This window comes from Pelobates fuscus, chromosome 4 (assembly GCF_036172605.1).
Source record: "Pelobates fuscus isolate aPelFus1 chromosome 4, aPelFus1.pri, whole genome shotgun sequence".
NCBI lineage: Eukaryota > Metazoa > Chordata > Amphibia > Anura > Pelobatidae > Pelobates > Pelobates fuscus.
This window is the reverse complement of record NC_086320.1, coordinates 34,090,894-34,112,072: the sequence shown is the minus strand read 5'-3', so window position 1 is coordinate 34,112,072 and position 21,179 is coordinate 34,090,894. Positions and strand designations below refer to the sequence as shown.

Here is a 21,179-nt window from a genome sequence, read left to right as displayed (position 1 = left end):
TGACCGAGGCAATTGTCTGAACCAAAACAAAACCTAGAATTTGAGCTATATGTCTATTCAACCATAATATATATATATATATATATACAGTCTTGGGGTAATTATTTGAGCTTGGGGGAGGACGAGATTGTGCTCCACAGTAAAGCCCTGCTTTTGTAGAATGGCATGGGACGCTCTAACATCGGGAAAGGGTTAATAAAGCTAATTCTGGTCTGAATCCATTTACTATTCAAATTCAGTCCACATTTGAGCATATAGTTATTTTTGAGCATTAATTACAGTATTTTAAGCTTACTGGGTGAGTTTTTATTTATTTATTTGATTATTTATTAATTTGATTAGTGGCTGTCCATTAACCATCAATCATCTCTCTTTTTTTGTGCTACAAAAGGAATATTAAATCACAGAGCTAGCAAACCTATTGTCTGTGTGACTGTTTCGTCATACGTCCATAGGACACTTCGCAGTTACGGATTTTGGAGGATTTACCAATCAGCCAAAATGCAGACGAATTGAAATTAAGTCTACTAAATTCCTGCAAATAAATACTAAATTGCTTTTAACTATCCGGTGCATTCTATACTTCTGAAAAAACAGCTTTCGCCAACAATTTTCAAGCACTCCTCCTGTGGATTTTGTTTGCTGTCTGCAAAAGAAAATCTATTTAAATTGTAAATTATAAATTCTGTAAATTATTACCGTTAATATAGAGCGCCAACAGCAACTAAGTACTGTATAATGAACACATTTGCCTGTCACCACTCATGTATAAATTGTACTGCAATACTTTATATGTTGGCATGTTAAGATATACAATGTTATTAATAATATAATGACAGACTGAGCAGAGATCCAGTCTTAGCAAGGATGATTTCAGCCAGGTATACTCCCCTCCCTACAGTCCATAGCTACAGTGTTAAAATCTTGACTTCCCCAGAACCCCTCCTCCACTCCTCTGAGCCTCTGTATCAGAAACTGCTGCTTTCTCCTGCTGCAAGAAGCTAAGAGCTCTGTCTCTCTGAGTTACCCTCTGCTTCAAACAGTGCATGGGATTAATATTAAGAATAGAATGGATGCAGATATCTGCCCCTCCAACTGAAACATTGTATGTGATTGTATTGCAGCATCCCATCAGACTATTGAGAGCAGAGCATGTGAGTGAGCGAGGAGGGGGTGTGTATGTTTTTCTCTGTCTATTTGCTCCTGTGACGTCTGTCGACTCACTTCGACAGCAGAACGTTCCATTGAGCTGAACGCGTGCTGCAAGCACATGGAATCTGAACTGCAGCTTTCCCCATTGGAAATGGATGATCCCAGCGTACCCCAAATTTATTTCCTAGTGGATTACTTGGACACACTGCTAGTGACATCAGTGGGTAAGTATTCATCTTCATTTTGGGTCCGTTTCTGCTTAAACTGGACCTCGATTTTGAAGAAGGTTGCCAAAAATATGTAATTCCTGAAATTTAAGGGCCAGATTCCCGTTAAGTTTAACTTTATCGATTTGGCTTAAATTGTCATCGGACTTATTTGCTACAAATGTTTTTATTTCTGCCTCCTTGGAAGATAACGTGTGGTGTGTTTGTTTTTGTTCAAAAGTGAAACATTTGAGCTGAACAGAAAATGTTTTTTTTTTTTTTAATAAGAATATAAATCTACGTTTTGCTGAAAGCTATTATATATTTTTCCTTAATGTTTTTCTTATTCTGATTTTGTTGTTGTGTTTTGTTGTTTTTTTTTTTTTTTTAATGTCAAAGCACATGTGCCCTTCCCCCTTCCTGTCTATGGCCTGGCTAAGCTTCTACTGCTGAGAGGCAATTAGCCTTTACAGTACAATGTGCTCGAGCTGATCCCCCTGTCAGTGTACGGACTGTACACTTCAGGATGTGTCTATACATGTTTTTCTTTTCGACTGTGCTGTATTGCTGAGTATACTGTACTAATCGATAATGAAACTAAAAAAAAAAACCCTGAAAAAAACAAAACACGGAGACCTGTTTGCATGCTGATTGAATTGAAAAGCAAACAAGCAGTACTGTGCTTTTTCTATCGGTTTTATTAGATTGCATTTGATGTATTATTTGAACGAAGGGAGTATGGCTTCTAGCAGAGCACATGGTGCTTGCGAGACAGCATTGGTGCACAGAGAATGCTGTGCTTTCTAACTCTGAAACCATCACAGAGCGTGCTTGTATTTGGATATATTTTGGGACATGTTGTATGTGTTGTGAGCCCTCCCCACCCGCCGTACACTCTGTTTCAATCGGTTAGTATGTATTTATTTTACTTTATATGCTTTTCGGACATTCTAGAAATGTGAGCCAGTTGCCATGTAGGTATTATGATTGCTGTGTCTCTTTATTGGTGATGTGCCAACACCTACCGTCCAATTTCATGACAAACATAATCGTTTTGCTTTATTTATTGATCGCACATTAATCTGACTTTAGTTGGAAAAAGAAGATATTAACTATTTTAAGAGGGCCATGTGTACCCCAGTGAATTGGATCAATGTATTCACGTGTTCAGGAATTGCCTGAAACTCGGCTATTTTTTAGAACATACTGGATTTGACCCTCGATTGGTGTTTTATGTATCAGGAGGTTCTCATTGCCAAGGAATCGGCCCAAATCGTGCTAGGCCTTCATGTCTAAATTCAGCCATGGCCATCACATGGCAGCTTATAAGGCCAAGAGTTTTCCACTTTACTTCCCAAATGTGCCTCTAAAAGTTGGAGGGTTGGTGGGTATACCGACAAATCACTCACATTTTGTATAATATGTAATTTAAATTTCAATTAAAAAAAAAGGTTGGATGCTTTACTCTGCACTTTTTGTCCGTTTTGTTAACTCCTCGTGGTGCTGGTAGGGATTTGTTTAGCAGCCTGCTCAAGAGCTATTGAGTTTGCATATATTTAAAGCCTGTTGTTTATATGCAATTTTGTTTTCTCAGAACGGATATTGCAGCATTAAAAAAAAAAATCATTTTCACCCAATGAATCCAGCCCGTCTACACACTCCACCTCCGTACATTTTTCTGCATCTTCAAACACTGAATTAATGGGGAAAATAAAATGACTTATCCCAGCAGGGAATGTGCCATTTTCGCGTGTAGAAGTGATCTAAATGCAGGATTACGAGAGGCAGATAGCTAATAGAGACTGGCTCCCTAGTGATTGCCTCATTTCAGTTAGCAGTTTTTCTCGTGAATATGCAGCCATTTTGTTTTCCTGTAATAGAATGCTTATACTATAGCATAACAGTAAAATATAAATTGTTTATGTACAAACGTAAAGCCTCGATTTCTCGATTTCTCACATAATCACATTAATATTGTTCCAGTAGTCTAATTTCCTTTATATTTTGAACTGTGGAAGAAGAAGTACATATGTGCTATTAGTCTGTGTGAGCAGATCATTAGTGGAGTTTTACCTTTTATTAGACATTTTACCCCATTATGATGTGGTTTAAACTAGATGATGCCTTCCATAGTTTGAATTACACTTGTAGGCCTCATCCTGTGATTACTATTTGGACTCACTAAGGAGGCACCTCAATATTAAAGGGACACTATAGTCACCAGAATACAGCTTAAAGCGACACTGTCACTGTCTAAGGACTTTGCAGAATTAGCAAAGACTCCTGAAGGTGGCATTGCTGCTGGTGGTCCAGTGGCAGGGCAAAACGGGTTAAGGTGAGATTACCTTTACCTGAATCTGTCCCTCGCAGACGCAGCCATCTTGATTCGGCAGGTCCACTTGAGGGGCTGACGTCTCTGCTATACTCTTGCGCATGTACGAGAGTATAGCATTGTGGTCTATGGAGGATCCCACGAGACCGCAGGATCCTCCGTAGACACAGCCAACTTCCTGCAGCCGTCACTGATGGAAGAGCAAAGCGGGGCTGGCCGCAGCAAGACGTGCGCAGCCCTGTAAAAAAAGCGAGTAAAATCACCTTTTTAAAGTAAAGAGAGGGAGGCCTGGGGCCAAAATAGTGATTTACCCACTACAGCGTCAGGAATACGTGTTTGTGTTCCTGACAATACTGTGTTTCTCATGGCAGGTTCACTTTAACCTAAGCCCCCTTAAGCTCTAAATATATGATTTGTCACGTGTAAATAATAATATCAATTTACAATTTAGAGATTATTAAACTACTTACCAGTGCCGCCATGATTGCCGCCATTGGTCACTCCTTTGATATGTCATTGATGAGACTTTTCCATTTCTCTTGTATGAAGCCAACACGCAGGCTTCATTGCCAGTGTGATGACATCAGAACAGTGTGACATCAGTTACTCCATTCCTATACTCATCTAGTCAGCACTAAATGCAATGGCCAGAAAGTTACCATACTGAGCACAGGGCGGGCGCAGCCACAGAGCAGCAAGACCCCCCTCGTAGGAGGGTCCTCCTGCTCTTGATGTCTGTCAATTGTTTGTCATAGAGATCTATGCCTTCTCTATGCTGAAGAATTGATTGACAGGTGGGGAGGGACTTATTTTTAAATATAATTTCTTCCAATCTTTACATTTGCATAGATCAAATTTAATATAGGTGGACTGGCAAAGCATCATGGGAGGTTGTAGTTTTACAGCAGATGAGGATTAAACTTTTGGCCACCCTAACATTAGGTCGTTGGAACCCTAACACAGCACGTTGGAAGAGTGTGTCTCAGACTGATGCTCTGCGTGTGCCCAAACCTCAGCATTGCAGGCTTGGTTTCTTATAGGATTGATTTATATGTGTAATTGAGTTGGGTAATAACATCTAAACCCCACGACCCTACTGAGAAATCTAAATGTGTCCTTCATGGTACAATATGTTATTGTTATTCCTATGCTTTGTCATCTGTGTTCAACCAGAATTCTCACTTGTTTACATTATAGAAAGGAAAGTGTCAATGTGTTAGCTCAAATCAAGGTTATCTAAGAATGAATCAGCTCCTGATGGCATCTCCTTTAGAACCAAGAGACATGGGGGTTATTCTCTACCAATCAAACTGATTGTTGAATACAGTGGAGTTCAGTTATTTAGATATTCTCTCAAAGACAGTAATCTGTGTGCTGTTACCCTACTACTTAAAGAGTTATACGAAGCTGACACTTTTAATTCACTTAGAATTCCCACGTTAGTGGTAAAGTGAGAATCCAAAGTGAATTAAAAGTGCCAGCTTTGTTCCAGTTCAAGTTCTTTGGTCTTAAATTTGAAATTCACTTCCGGACACTGTAATTGTATAAGAATGCTCATAAAAGTTAATTGGACAATTGCAGAATTAAGGCCAAAGTAGTTGAGATGGAAAAATAGCTGAGTTGGAGAATTTTTCCAGTGTGACTATTTTAGTCTGAAACTGTATTGTGCTGTAATGTGTTATGGGTTTGTCAGTTTGAGCGTAATCCTTTTGCGTCAATGTGTGAGATAACCAATCGTGGCTTCTAACATTATTAAATAGACACCCTTATAGGGTCAGTCATTTATTTATTTAAGGTCCCTGGTCAATGCAGACTGATTGTAAAAGCAATATGTACATAGAGACTGCCAAGTAAGAACATGCTTAGAGTAGATAAAAAAAAAAAGCCATTTGACAAACATTTGCCTCTCCAGATATTGTGGACTACATCGGCCATGATGCTTTTGCAGCCATAATGTTGCCAAAGCGCCAGGGGACATGTAGTCCACAACATTTGGAGTGCTGAAGGTTGCCTACCACTCTTCTAGATAGTTCATTCACCCATGCGGTCAATCCCGTGTCTACCCTAGTTCATTCAGAAGTTGAACTTCTTTTGCATGGACTGTATATCAGACATGTGCTAGGCATTGACCCCCAACCTTTCCACGTTCTGTAAATTAGAACTACATTTTATGATGCCTATGATCTCTGGTGTCGTGATCGATTACTCAAAAATATCATGGAGCTGGGACATTCATATGGTTTAGTAGAATGGTAGTAGATGGGACTGCAGTGTAGAAAGAGTGTGCCGTAATCCTATTTAATTATCAGTAAGTGTCGTAAGTGATGATCGAAATAACCACCTGAATACTTCTATATGAGAGGCAATATGCATGGGAGTGTCGTGACTCGAGCATGCCATTGTATGTGTACCTGGAAGCTTATTACACAAACTGTGGTCTCATCAAATCTTCTACTGTAACAGCAGTCAAATATACTGTTACAGGTTGTTTACAAAGTAGCAGATAATCTCTGAGGGCTTTCGGATTGGGGTGGAACTGCTGTTACATAAAATGTTAATGTTTATTAAAAATGACTTGGAAACTACGTCCAGCCATTATGAGAGACCTCAATCTGCCAACTGAAGGATAAACAGGGTCCCTGCTTGTCTGCAATCAGAACTCAATTAGACCACGGATTGATGTTGCTGGCAACCAGACTGAAGATTTTTCATCTTGTTGCATAAATATTTGCCCTTTGGATGCAATTCGCCTCCTATGTATCTCCCAGTGGAACAAACTGGCACAGTATAAATCAGGGGCAGCAAACTTGAGGCTTCTCATCTGTTGTAGGTCTGCCGTACTCATCATGACCAGCCAGCCGCAGGTTGACCACCCCTGGTATAAATACGATAAAGCACAGGAGGGAATAGTTGCAAAAATACACCATGTTGGCCGACTGTTTGGGCATTAATTTTGTGTGGTTTTCATTATAAATATTTGTCTGTGCTTCAACCAATTTTTTTTTACATTTCAAGATTGATTTTTTTTTTGTTGGAACCCAGCAAAATTAATGCATGCTTCTGGTATTTAATATTATTTGGAACACCAGATGTTTGTGAAAAACCTTTCCCTTGGTGATTTGTCAGCCGTTCCACTGCTTTTCAAACATCTGGGGCACTAAAGCTTGCCATAATAAGAACAGGCAATTTCAGCTGGAAGTCTGGTCCATGCAAACACTACTCTTTTTTTTTTTTAGCAATATAGTTATTAATTCCCTACAATTATTCCTTCTAGTGAATAGCCCTTCTCTGTTCTGTTTATGACAGTGTTGACTTAAGCTAATGTATTGCTCATTCAATGCTGTAGAGAAAAATGTCAGGAGTTAAGATATTTTGGTAGATTCTAAGTTCTAAGGGTTCACAATTGTTGAATTTAAAATAGAGAAGAAAGAAATGTGTTGTTTCTATAAATCAGTGTTATGTTGATGTTTTAAAACAGATTTAGGTTGTTTGATAACAAAGGTATTTATTCACTTGATAGTTCATTGTGGCGATTTGAAAATTAAGCTATAAACAGATTAAATTATAATAAGAGAATTGAAATTATTGGAACGTTTACATCTCAGCTAATTTGTGAGTGGGGTGTCAATTCATTGCTGTCTTTTACAAATCCAAGCAATACAATAATGTGTAATGTGTCTGTTCACCCTATAACAAGGCTTTTCTGTTACTTTGTCGCTCTTGACTGTATCAACCAGCATAATAGGTGGAAACATAGCGGTTTTCCAATTTGACACAATACTGCACTGTGATAACATTCAGATGCAGTGAGATCTTTGAAATAAATGGTTATTTGTAGTGGATAGAAAGGCAGATTTATTTTCCAAGTTCTCTCTATATATTGCGCTCGGAACCCCAAAGAGGCAGCTGTCCTAATAATTCAAAGATTATTTGAATGATAATCCTTTGTGGGCAGTTTGGCCAAAAGCTGGTGAGATAGTTCAGTGGTTAGTGTTCCAACATCATAACCTCTAGCATTTTCTTAAAGCTATAGATTCAGTTACTGCAGAATAAATTCATACTGTCTTGCTTCAAAAGGCAATCAAATGAGCCCCATTAATTTGTGTTAAAGTAACAGCAAGACCCAATGAAGCAAGATATTCTCGAAAACTGACCAAAAACAGAATGTACTCCCTGGTTAAGTCATTTATTATTATTGTTCTTATCATATTACCGGGGCTCAAAAGCACAGAGAAGGGGAGATACAGGGCTGTCCACTAACATGTGAATATTTGGTAATTTATGATGAATTCAAAGTGTAGTTTAAATTTTAGGACAAAATAGCTGTTGGCATGGAGAGTTTTTATATAGTTACCTAAAATGGGAAATTTACTTTGAATTACCAAAACTTCACATTTTAGCCAATAATCCTGAATGTAAAATGAAATAAATTTAAAACTCCCCCGAATTTACTTGTAATTTCCTGCAGGTCACGCTTTAAAGGTAAACTAGAGGGTGGCCCATAAGTCCGTACCCATCCAGCACACAGATACACTGGATTCATAAGATGTATGAATGGGAATGGTCTTATGGGCCACTCTGTATGGTGCCAGGAAAACAAACTAGTTTTCTTGGCACTATAGCTTCCTACTTTGTCAAGGCCCCCCTCCCGTGGCACTGAAGGGGTTATTAACTCAGCTCCCCCCACGCTCCTTGTGTGCCGGCGAAGGAGACCTAATGCGCATGTGTGGCAATGGCCGTGCTCGCATTAGGATCTCCCCTTAGGAAAACATTATTCATTGCTTTCCTATGTGGTTTTGGGTGATGCTTTGATGTCTCCATGCATAGGGTGAGGACGTCCAGCGTCGTTTAGATGACCAAAAGTAATCTAAGAAGCCAAAGTCCCTCTAGTGGCGCTCTGGTAGACAGCCACTAGAGGAGGAGTTAACCCTATCAGGTAATTATTGCAGTTTATAAAAACTGCAATAATTACCACTCTAGGGTTAACGGTGATGGGAGTTAGCACCTAGACCACTTCAATGAGCTGAAGTGGTCTGGCTGCCTATAGTGTCCCTTTAAGAGTTACTCCAACCTCCAGGTCTAATCCTGATTTTAGAAGTAGTCATGGTGGTACTGCAATAATTGGCTGTGCAGAAAAATATGCACTTTGTGCCAGGGGCTAGTTACACCCCCGACACACGTGACTTATGTGGAGAGAAATATGCACTATGTGCCAGGGGCTAGTTACACCCCCAACACATGTGACGTATGTTGTCAATTATGTGCAAAAATGAACTGTTATGTTGAATAATACCTGCAGAGTTGTCCAAAAAAAACCAAGACGCATATTTGAGATTGTGGGGTTATATTTTTTCCCATGTATTAAATAAATGCGTTACGCATGCAGTATTTTTAATACAATGTAAATGAAACGCCACAAACCAGGGTCCTCATGTTCATTGTTTTATTAATCAAATGCAAAGTCATAAATTGGCTTCTTGCAACAGTCAAACTGCCAACCAGTTGATCTGTCCAAAGCAAATGGAATAAAACAGCAAATGTGTGAATTAATTTACTTATATCTCCTTCTGCTCATTCACTGAGTATGGCTTTATTAATCCACCTCTTATTACCTTTAATCCAAACGTTTCTATATCATAGAGTGAAGGAGATACTGACCATCAAGGTGCTAGTTGCTGCTAATTAAAGAGACCCCACCCAAGCCTTCACTTTCCAGGTGTTAGTAGCTGATAAAAACACAAATACCTAATACATGTCTGCTGATAAACTATGTTAAAGGAGTAAGTTAGCCATTTCAATCTATTCCTGAGATTTCACATGGAGATCAGCAGAGTTAGTCTTTAAGTTCAAACAGGGTTATTAACGAAAGTGGGACGTTTTGGGAATTCAAAGTGATTTAAACAATTTTAGGCTAATACAGAACACATTGCTGACTTAATCCTTTTAGGTATTAACATTTTAAATGGAAAGCTTGGTGACCGTCATATTTTCAGTGTATCAAATATAAAAGGCCTGGGGGTTATTCACTGAATTGAGAACTGTCGAGAACTCAAAGCCAATTATGTAAATGTCTCATTTAAGAACAAAGTATTCAAACTGGAAAAATTCTCCAACTCATCTATGCTTCTGGTTTGGTTACTTTGGTTTTAAATTTGGAATTCACTTTCATGCAATGCCTCTGTATGAGATTTGTACTGCAACAACAGTACAAGAAAGGCAGATAGCACAGCTATCCAGCATTAGTTTGAGGCCTATTTATACTGGCCACTTACCCCTTCTATACAGACTTACTAACCATTTGTTTTTATGCTATATCTTTTTCAATTTTTGCCTTTTTTTTTTTTTATTGCTCCGATATTGTCTATCCACTTTCTTATGACACGGTTACTATGTATCCCTAGTTCCCCCTGCTTCTATAGCTGCTCCTTACGATTTCTCAGTGTCGTGGCTTACTTAGATATGACTGTGCCTGTATCTGTACTTCAAATCTTTACAAATCAATTCAGTATTACAATACACTGCAATAGCTTTTTAATCAAAGCGACAGTACTTTTATTTGTGAGAATTTTACACGTCAGTAGTAATGGATCCAGTGGAACAGTCCTGATTTTATTTTCTGTTGTCACTTTTCTGATCTCTGGTTGTGCATGCTGGTCTAATCCATAACCTGCAGTCTCAGCCAATCACGACTGTCCTGGTCGGTCAAAACTGACTTAAATCCACGTTATAGTGTGACAGAGGAGTAGGCAGCCTCTGGGTCGGTGTTGAGCGCTGACTTAAACTTGGAAATTGTGCTGGAACACTCTATGCCAGACTTCCCCAAACTCTGGCCCTCCAGATGTAGCTGAACTACAACTCCCATGATTCTCAGCCTATTTAATTCATAGAATCATGGGAGTTGTAGTTCAGCAACATATGGAGGGCCAGAGTTTGGGGAAACCTGCTCTACGCCATAACCACTTCAGCAAGCTGATTTGAGTGCCACTTTAGCACCTCTTAATCGGAGGGAAGAAGGAATTATGTAAAATGACAAACTCAAATACGTTAATAGATTAAATGGGACACTCACTCACTGGTATTATTTATTGTATAGTAGATGCTGCTCTTATGATCAGTAAATTGCAGAGACAGAGGATGCTTATATGCTTGAAGTGGTGGTTGTATTGGTGCTTAGGGTGTCCCTTTAACGAAAGCTGAAGAAGGTTTCTTTGGCTACAGAACAAAAAGGAATGTTTTGAAGTTATAAGGCTAAATCATTTTTTCATCTATTCATAATTCACAGAACAACAAGGCATGATTTTAAGATTAGTGATGGAAGGCTAAGGGGACTGTGTAAACATACTCACTTTACAGAAAGGGTAGTTATTGCCTGGAACTACCTTCCAGTGAAACTGGTAAAGACTAACCTGGTATAGGAATGTGGGAATCTCTGGAATGTGCCCAACAGCTATTTTAAAGAACAAATGAACATGATAAGGATTTAAAGATCATTAAGTGGATCAATTGACCTTTATCTGGAATCACATCGCATGTGGAATTTAAAGAAGACGTGTAATTAAACAAATAAAGCAAGAGACAGCAGATCATAGATTATCCATAAAGATCTTACTACATGTTTACCAAATTTAGAATTAATCTGAAAACGGATACACACATGGTAGTGGGCACCAACAAGATTAGCCCATATATCTAAATGGGCTGCTGATAAATATTGAGATGCTTGAAATAATCTGCTTCTATAATTTACACATGGCAGAACTGTTGTCACACGTCACTGACAGATTTTATTGAGTAACATTGGGTACCAATTTCTATTATTTATGCTTCCAAATGGACTCTGGGATCTTAGTAGTTGATACTCATTTCCCATTTCCTAATTGCAGCTAATGCCTTAGTGCAGGGGTTCCCAACCCAGTCCTCAAGTACCCCCTACCAGTCGAGGTTTTAGGGATAACCCTGTTGTGTCTAAAGTGGTTTTTTTTTCTTTCTAACACCTTAGACACAACTGGGTAATCCCTAAATCCTGGATTGGTAGGGGGTACTTGAGGACTGGGTTGGGAACCACTGCCTTAGTGGACCATAACTTACTGTCTATGGTTGGACAATCCAGCAACTCTTATGATAAAATTGTGCCCATCCAATTCATAGACAGCATGGCCTCTTGGTGGGTCCAAAACATGTCTGGCTTCCTTTGATGGAAGCAAGCCATCACAAGGGTTCTGCAGTTATAGCTCAGGGGTAGGCAACCTTTGGCACTCCAGATGCTGTGGACTACATCTCCCATAATGGTGTAGTCAAAAACATCTGCAGTGCCGATGGTTGCCTATCCCTGTTATAGCTCATGCGATGATGAACCTGGAATTAAAATAAGCCACTTTCCTCTTATATTTAATATTTATATTTACTTCCTCTAATATTTCCTCAATATTTGTATGTTGTGCAAAGTTTTCAATAAAGAGTAAAATTAAAAAAAAAATAAAGGGACACCCCAAACACCTAAAGCACTTTTGTTTGCTGAAGTGCTTTTTGGATGAAAAGTGCATTTTAGAAATAATGCAGATCTTAATTGAAACTGACATTTTTATAAATGAACCTTGTTACATCACCCTGGCTGTCAATCAGACTGACAGTTCTGTTACTTTCGGATTACTTAGTTCAGTGGAGCTAAACTCAAAAGGCAGCAATTGCCCAGAGCACCTGCCTCATAAAGACTTTTCATCGAGCTGCATTGGGAAGGCTGTGATTGGACAGCCACAGAAAGTCTGGGCGGGGTTAGAAGGGGAGGGCTTGCAAAGGAAGCAGACAAGAGATCTGCAACTTATGCAAGCTGTTTTTTTTAGATATACTCCCAGTGAGGAAATGCATAATTAACCCCTTAAGGACCAAACTTATGGAATAAAAGGGAATCATGACATGTCACACATGTCATGTGTCCTTAAGGGGTTAAATGTAAACATGTTTCCATTGGCGGTAAATCTACTAAATAGTGTCACTTTGAGAGGGCATTTTAAAAGATAATCCTTCAAAGCCTATTTACAACGCTAGGAACTGTGATCAATTGAAAACTGAGCTGCAGAACTAATGCTAAAATAGATACATGTGTATCTATTAGAAATTTGTCTTGCAAATTGTAGAGATTTTTTTTTCCTCTCCGGAATGTTGACATTTAATCTTAGAAGCATTCATTCCGTTTTATTCATTTTGCATAACTATAAGGCAGGAGTTTATGAATTGGCAACAGGCAAATGCTTCCAGGAATCTTGCACATTCGAGAGATTTGAACGCAGAGCTGTGCGCTGGATCATGTCTGCCTTCCTTTGTGCTTGTACGTGGGAGAGACAGCATTCTGTTTAAATGTACTTTCAATATTTATTTTATTTATTCCACATTTTGTATATTCAAATATTCCAAATGTTTCCATATCGTATCATGTTGCGTTTTTCTGAAACATAACGATAGCCATTTTTCTTACAAGCGTTTTCCTTCATACAGTTGGACAAGTTGAAGAAGTACGCAAAAGCAAATTATATATAGATAAATATATAAATATATTGAATTGGATATATATAATTCGACATGCTTTATAATGTTTTTCGATTACTGACCCCACCCCCTTAATAAAAGTACAGAAAAATCCAAACTTACCCTTATTCCATCTCTGGGAGAGTCTCCCTGCTGCAGCTTTTCGTGCAGACCTCAATACTGATAACTTGGATCCAAGCAGACGCTTCTCATATTAGCATTCGGAGCTACTGAATTTGATGCTTCTCTGTGAGAAGCACTTACGTCCTCTTTAAACTGCAGTTCTAAGTAAATGAGTTAGAATCCCTCACAGCTGTCTGAGAAATCGTCACTTTTATAAATAGGGATGCACCGAAATGAAAATTCTGGACCGAAACCGAAAAATCAGGATGCCCTTGGCCGAAAACCTAAACCGAAAATGAGTTTTTAATAAATGTAATTAATCTAACATGAAAAACTACCCTTCTCCCTTCTCTTTTAGTGGTCCCCCCTTAATGTTCCTCTCTCCCCCCTCTATGCTCTCACCTCCCTCTTCAGTCCCATAGTGCCCCCCGTCCCATAGTGTTCTTTTCTCCCCCCTCCCCGCCCCATAGTGTTCTTTCTCTCCCCCTCTCCACTGTCCCATAGTGTTCTTTCCCCCCTCCCCGTCCCATAGTGTTCTTCTCTCCCCCCCCCTGATCCCGTAGGGTCTTCCCACCTCCCCTGTCCCATAGTGTTCTCCCACCTCCCCTGTCCCATAGTGTTCTTCCCCTCCTCCCCTGTCCCATAGTGTTCTCTCCGCATCCCAAAGTGTCTTCCTACCTCCCCTGTCCCATAGTGTTCTCCCCCCCCCCACCCCGTCCCAAGTGCAGTATTCTTGACTTTTCATGTTATCATTACTATCTTTTATTGTGATATGTAATCATCTGATCTGAAGAATATTTTTCTTTATTTTTTTTTTACATTCCAGCAAATTTGACCCGTTTTCGGGCAAAGTTTGGCAGTCGAAATTTTGGTGCATCCCTATTTATAATAATCTTAGCCTGCAAGGATTGCAGTTAGCGCAGACAAAGAGAGCCGACAGCTGAAATGCAAAATACAGGCCAAACTAATCGAGATGGAATTCTATTTGTCAGATATTTTAGATTAAATCTTGCAAGTCAGCTCTTTATATTTATTATTATTATTATTATATTATTATATTATTTATAGAGCGCCGTCAAATTCCGCAGCGCTTTATATTATATTTATATTTCACTGTGTGTTGAACAAAGTAACTTTTTTGCGTCTCTAATTCTCCCAAGAAGGGCTTCACGCTGACCGGGGGCGATGTATAGCTCTGCAGAACATGCATAAATGGTGTCATTCATACTATGGTATGTGAATATTTTCAGAATCTGCTCATGGAGATGGAGAGTATGTGTAACTAGTAGAGCGCACTCTTCATTTATCGCAGTTAAGCGTTTACGCTGGATCTATGGAATCTTCCATTCCTCGTGTGATATTCTTGGCATTAAACCATGTTTAGTGTGTATTTTATGGGCTAGTCAGTGAGGGAAATATTCCAAGCCTGCTTTTTAAGCAGACTTCTCTCCAAGTATGTTTTATCCAAACATATGAAATGAATGTACTTACTTTCTTTCTTCCCCCTTTTCCCCTGTTACATTTACGTCTTCAAAACATTAACAAGGTTATTTACCAAAGTGAGAATTGAATGTGAATTTCACAAATAAGGCTATAGCGTCCGAACTGAAAGCATATATGGCTTAGAGAATGTTTCTATCTTATTTTTTTCACCTTCAACGTGAAATTCTCACTTTAGTTAATAACACTATTGGAAGCACGTTTTATTTGCTTAACAGTGAATTGGGATTATTTGACAATACTGGGGTGTACCCGCCAATTAGCAGGTTGAGAATTTACCAATATACCAGAGAATAAATTATCTAATCATGCTGCATTAGCAGTTTTTAAGCCTACATTTTGCAAGTCGTTTCTCAACTCACCACAACACTCTGTTTAGAGAATTGATCCCACTATTGCAAAATGTAATCCAAAATAGCCACGCTTAACAAATAACTGAGTTGAAGATTGTTTGTTTTAGCTTTGTCCAGAGTGGACAGAGCTAAAATAAAAATCTTTTACCCAGGTATTTGGCCACCCATCTGTCCGAGATACAACCAAAGAGTCCTGATTTTTTTTTTCACGTTGTCCTGCATTTTGTAGTGCTGTACACAAGAAAAGTCCTTGCTGGTTGGCATACTGACTGGGTACCGACGCCCCCCCCCCCCCCCCCCCACTCCTGCACATTCTTATCCCAATTTTGTACCTGCTGGTATATGCTATTTTCTTAAAGGGACACTAAAGTCACCAGAACAACAACAACAGCTTAATGCATTTGTTCTGGTGAGTATATTCATTCCCTGCAGGCATTTTCATGTATTATTATTATTATTTTATTATTTATAAAGTGCCAGCAAATTCCATAGCACTGTACAATGGGTGGACTAACAGACATGTAATTGTAACCAGACAAATGGACGCACAGGAACAGAGAGGTTGAGGGCTCTGCTCAATGAGCTTACATTCTAGAGGGAATGGGGTATAGTGGCACAACGGGTATAGGTAGGTAGTAATGAGGAAAAAGGCAGTGTTTACATTGCCCCTTAGGAACTCCTTCCTAGGGTGCAGCATATCCATTCAGCGTTTCCACGCTCTGCATGGAAACGCTGAATTTTCTTCATATAGATTCATTGATTCAATGCATCTCTATGAGGAGGTGCTGATAGGCCAAGCTGGCGTTGGCCCCATCCAGACTCCTTTCCAATTTCAGCCAATCCAATGCTTTTCCTATGGGAAAGCATTGGATTGGCTAAAAATCATAAATTCTGATGATGTCAGCAAGGAGGTGGTTTGGGGGTGGGGCTAGTGCCAGCAGACCCGCACAGCGCTTGAAATCAGGTAAGTTTATTACCTGTTAAGTGGGTTAAAGGGGGGGAGCAAGCCACCTAAATGGTGTTTTTAACACTACAGGATCAGGAACACATGTTTGTGTTCCTGACCCTATAGGGTTCCTTTAGATCACAATGTTTTGCTTAGTAGATGAAAATCACCCTAAAAGCTGTTTTGGACCTTTTTTTATAATGATACTTCGTAATTTAGAATGTTTTTCATCTGCACTGGGGAAAGCAGTTATGTTATAGTAAACCAATCAGGTAAATATGAAATACCTGTTTCAACCATTTGTAAAACACTTAGCCTAAGGAACTAATTTTGTGTACGGACACAGGGGTAAAGCAAAAAGGACATCTTTCTCATATAAAAGTACAATAAATTCACTAATTACATTTTACAAGCAAGAAATAATCTTCTTTTGAAGAATGAAGATTCTTAACTGTAGTAAAGGTTACGAATACTTTGCCAACACCCCTGCAGATGACATCGCCACTGAGGGACAGGTGGCTATGGGAGAGCAGGGGAAGGCAGGGTTTACTTACCTGAACCTGTTTAGTGTGAGCACCACCATGACCTTCCATCCCTCCTCTTCAGCTGACAGGAACAGATGTCCACTTTGTACCCTTGCGCATTTGAGGTCAATGGAGGTCCATGGGCTCCTCCGTAGAAAAACCCAACCTCCTTTTGTCAAGCTGGCCAATCGTAGGAAAAATACTCCAACACATTCAAAATATATACTGAGACAAAGTAGGGACTACTTCTACTATCTAGGGGTTACTTTGTCTCCGTATATCTTTTGATTGCATTGGAATTTAAATACAATTCCTGTAGAGTCAATGTGAGTATTTCCTTAAAGATTTTATATTCGTGAAATACTCATTTTCTATATAAGGCTTAATGAGCCGCTTTAAGATTCTGTTGTTGTGAGATATATATATTTTAAAATTGTGTTACACTTGTTGAAAGTTTGGGTAATATCGTGTGTGTGTGGTCCACACAGCTTCTGCCAGTTTTTGTATTTACAAAATGGTTTGAGTTATTGTTTAGTTATTAAGTGTTCCACCGCAATTGCCCAGCAATTTTAATAAATATTGATTAACCAGAAGCAGGCATTTATTCGGAGGGTCTGAGGAACACACTATATTTTTTGGAATTCGACACACCTGACATTCCATTCTTTCGAAAAGCCCAAATTTTAGGAGAAAAAAAACAGGTATTTGAGGTTATTCAAAATATCGGAAAGGGAGTTTGTTAGTTTGCGCAGACGTGGCTACTTTAAATTACACTGTACTTTTTAAATGCTCTTTCAGCACTAATTATTGAGTGTAAAGGGACACTATAGTCACCAAAACAACTCTAGCTTAATGAAGCAGTTTTTGCTTTAGTTCGCTGCCATTTAGGAGTTAAATCATGTTTGTTTCTGTCTATGCAGCCATAGCCATACCTCCCCTGCCTGTGACTGACCCTTCCTTCATAAAACAAATGGTTTCATTTCAATCAGATGTTAACTTACTTTAGAACTTCTTATCTCCTGCTCTTTAAACTAAACTTTAAAGGACCACTATAGTGCCAGGAAAGCATACTCATTTTCCTGGCACTATAGTGCCCTGAGGGTGCCCCCACCCTCAGGGTCCCCCTCCTGCCGGGCTCTGGGGAGAGGAAGGGGTTAAACACTTACCTTTCTCCAGCGCCGGGCGGGGAGCTCTTCTCCTCCAATCCTCCTCCTCTCCTCCCATTCGGCTGTATGCGCACGCGCGGCAAGAGCTGCGCGCGCATTCAGCCGGTCTCATTGGAAAGCATTATCAATGCTTTCCTATGGACGCTTGCGTGCCAGTGAGAATCACGCAAGCGCCTCTAGCGGCTGTCAATGAGACAGCCACTAGAGGCTTTGAGGGCTGGATTAACCCATTTATAAACATAGCAGTTTCTCTGAAACTGCTATGTTTATAAAAAAATGGGTTAACCCTAGCTGGACCTGGCACCCACACCACTTCATTAAGCTGAAGTGGTCTGGGTGCCTAGAGTGGTCCTTTAATGATGCACATAAGGCTCCTGTAGGGTCGAGAAAGCTATTAATAGAGCAGGAGATACAAAATTCTAAATTAAACTGAATGTGCAATAAAGGAGGATTAAACATTAGATCTCTCTTTACAGGAAGTGTTTAGGCAAGCTGTGCAAGCCACATGCAGGGAGGTGTGACTCGGGCTGCATAAACAAAGTGATTTAACTCCTAAATGGCAGAGAATTGAGCAGGGAGACTGGGACATAATCTACAGACCAAAACTGCTTTAATAAGCTACAGTTGTTTTGGTGACTATAGTGTCCCTTTAAGCTTCCAGGATAGTTTCTGATATAGAAAAAAAGTGACCAACAACTTAAGCTGTAAGCGACCAATCAGAACCTGAGATATATGAATTTAAGCCAATATATCTTCTTCCCCTCTGTTGAAAACTGAAAAGGAAATGCATTGTAGTGTTGATGATGCAGTACACAGATTGTGCCCAGAAAATGTCCAGAAATCGAATTTAGTTAGAATTCCAAGGGTTGTGATTGAGGTTGAGAAATGTTAGGGGATAAAAATTATAACAAGTGCAATGGATCTTTTTTACTCAAACTGAATTCTAATATCAAAGTACATATGCATGTACAGTGTGTTTAAAGGGTTAATCCAAGCTCACAGCAGACTTGATAGATTTGAAGTGGTCATGGTGTCTGGAGTCTGTATGTTTACCGTTTAACTGCATACACAGAGAATAAGCACACCGCTGTCAGAGCTGTAACTCCACATCCGAATTAGAGTTCCGAGCTGGCTGCTGTCATTACTGCGTAACTTTCGTTGCACGGAATGATAGCCATTGACCTGAAGCAGTCAGCTGATGCTCTCAGCCAATGAAAGTCGACCGCCATGGCTTCTGCAGCTCTGCCAAAGACCCATGTAGGGGGGCAACCTTTTTCTACTAGGGAACCGCACCAGGGTAGGTCTGGCATCTTAACCACTACAGCGAGCGGTAATGGTTATAATACTTGAAGTAACCCTTTAATGATACTTTCATACTGAACCTTTTTGGTTCAGTATGAAAGTATCCTAAACAGGTGCTGGCCAACTGATCTGGGACAGTTATTTTGGTACAGTTTATTTTTGTTTTTAAGGGTCAGTAAAATAAGTCATTATTTGCTCGACTGGTTGCACTGTAACCTCTGACATCATGGCCTTAGTGAATAGAGCTCTGGACAGAGGAAAATGTCCAGCACCCATACCTGTATTTTACTTACTGTGATTACGAATTAACTCCCAATTTACGCCTGTGCGTGTTCCTTCAGAATTGAAGCTCGTCAACTAGCTTGGGTGCTGCGTCGTAAAAAAAAATCGCTTTCTTCCTTTGTAACAGAGCATTTCTCGAAACACCATATAGGACCATATAAGAAAAAGAATGTCTAAAACTGATTATTAAAGCTAAGGAAATAGCTAGATATTAGATCATTTAAAACTATTAGCAAAATGAAAATCAAGTGATGGCTGTATATTTGCATCATTGATTCTAAATGCCAAATAATTGAATATTTGAGTTTCAGTAACATGTTATTGTTTTATCGCTTTTGGGAAAGGGGACATCATTTTTCTACCGATGAACCGAAATAAATTAGGCTGAAGAGTGGGATCCTTCTTTCAGTGACCAGGTGAGGAGAAGGTCCCTAAGGAAGGAGACTTTTCTCTATGTTTTTTTTTTGCTAATTAAAATGCCCCATTCCCAGAACATGGTTAATTAGAATGTTTGCTCTTGGGATCACTATGTAGTTACTCATTCCTTTTAGAGAGACGCTTTTGCTTGAAAGTTGACAAGCACGAAAAATGTATCAATTTTCCCCGTGAGATCTTAAATGCAAATACAATAATCACTAAACACCCAGCACACTTGTGATACGAAGTGTGGCTAATTCACTATTTGCTGGTGCAGTCAGTTGCAAATATTCCCACTGAAACCCACTGCTATGTAACATATTGCTTTAACCCCCCCATCACCTTTACTTACACAAACAGCTGTCTTTTTAGAACACGTGGCTGCATGCTCATGATTACTGCATAACGCTTATATAAAGTGTTTGATGATGCCAATGACTGATTGTAAACTTTCAAGCATGAACATCAAAGGGAAAGTGTCGCCAATAAATTGTTTATTGTAGACCAGGAAAAATAAAAATAGCATTGATTCACTGATCATAAAATACTACCTACATATAGTATCATCTTAAAGTGCACCTGTCACCTTAAATTTTAAACAGTGTCATATTGTATTGCTCATTATTTTTTTTATTTTTTTTACATAATGGGCTAATCACATCGATAGCTAATAGCTATAATTAAACATTAACATTAAAAATTAATGAAAGTCTTGATGTATTCAGCAATCCAGTCAGTAAGTAGATACAGGATCTACCTTCAGTGAGTGTAATATTTAATCTGTATTTGAAATGACATATAATTATTTAAAGAGGCAGGATACTCAAAGTAACATAATAACGACATGCTTCCTTAAGACAAATGCTCTAGTGCCGACCCACCATTTGATGTCAAACTATTTCAGAATGACTTGACATAAACCAGGGGGGTAAAAAGGTAAGTTGGATGGACACCAGAGGTCCGAGATTGACTTTAAAATCCCAGCCATTTCTCATGCATGCCCTGCAAATTACTTAAAATGATACTTTATGCATCATTACCATTACTGTGCTTATGGTGCCAGGAGTCCCCTGGGGCAGACTCATGGTAACTTGTCAAGTCATTTATGAACCGTTTTTACACTTTCCTGTCTCTGTCGGGTGCCCATGTCTCTTCCAGTCTGAAGTGACAAATAAAGCAAGATTCATACTAAGACCTTGAATACTCCCAGCTAACTCCATACACTTGATATGAACCTCTTCTTAAGTTTGTCATGGGAAACTAGAAGGACCACGGGTACTTGACAGTGCAAGGTAGGCTCATTGTGGGATGGTGCCATGGGACACCATGCACCATAACTACTACAGGGTGCTGT

The 21,179-nt window shown here is 39.3% G+C and overlaps 1 long non-coding RNA gene across 1 annotated transcript in view; it reads left to right on the top strand.

Annotated features, from left to right (window-relative positions):
* Window positions 1–969: 969 nt before the first annotated feature.
* LOC134607720 (uncharacterized) overlaps window positions 970–21,179 on the top strand; it is an 82,667-nt gene continuing 62,457 nt past the window's right edge. Inside the window, exon 1 of the long non-coding RNA XR_010090684.1 lies at window positions 970–1,376. This is a non-coding gene — a long non-coding RNA (uncharacterized LOC134607720). The remainder of the gene's footprint in view (window positions 1,377–21,179) is intronic.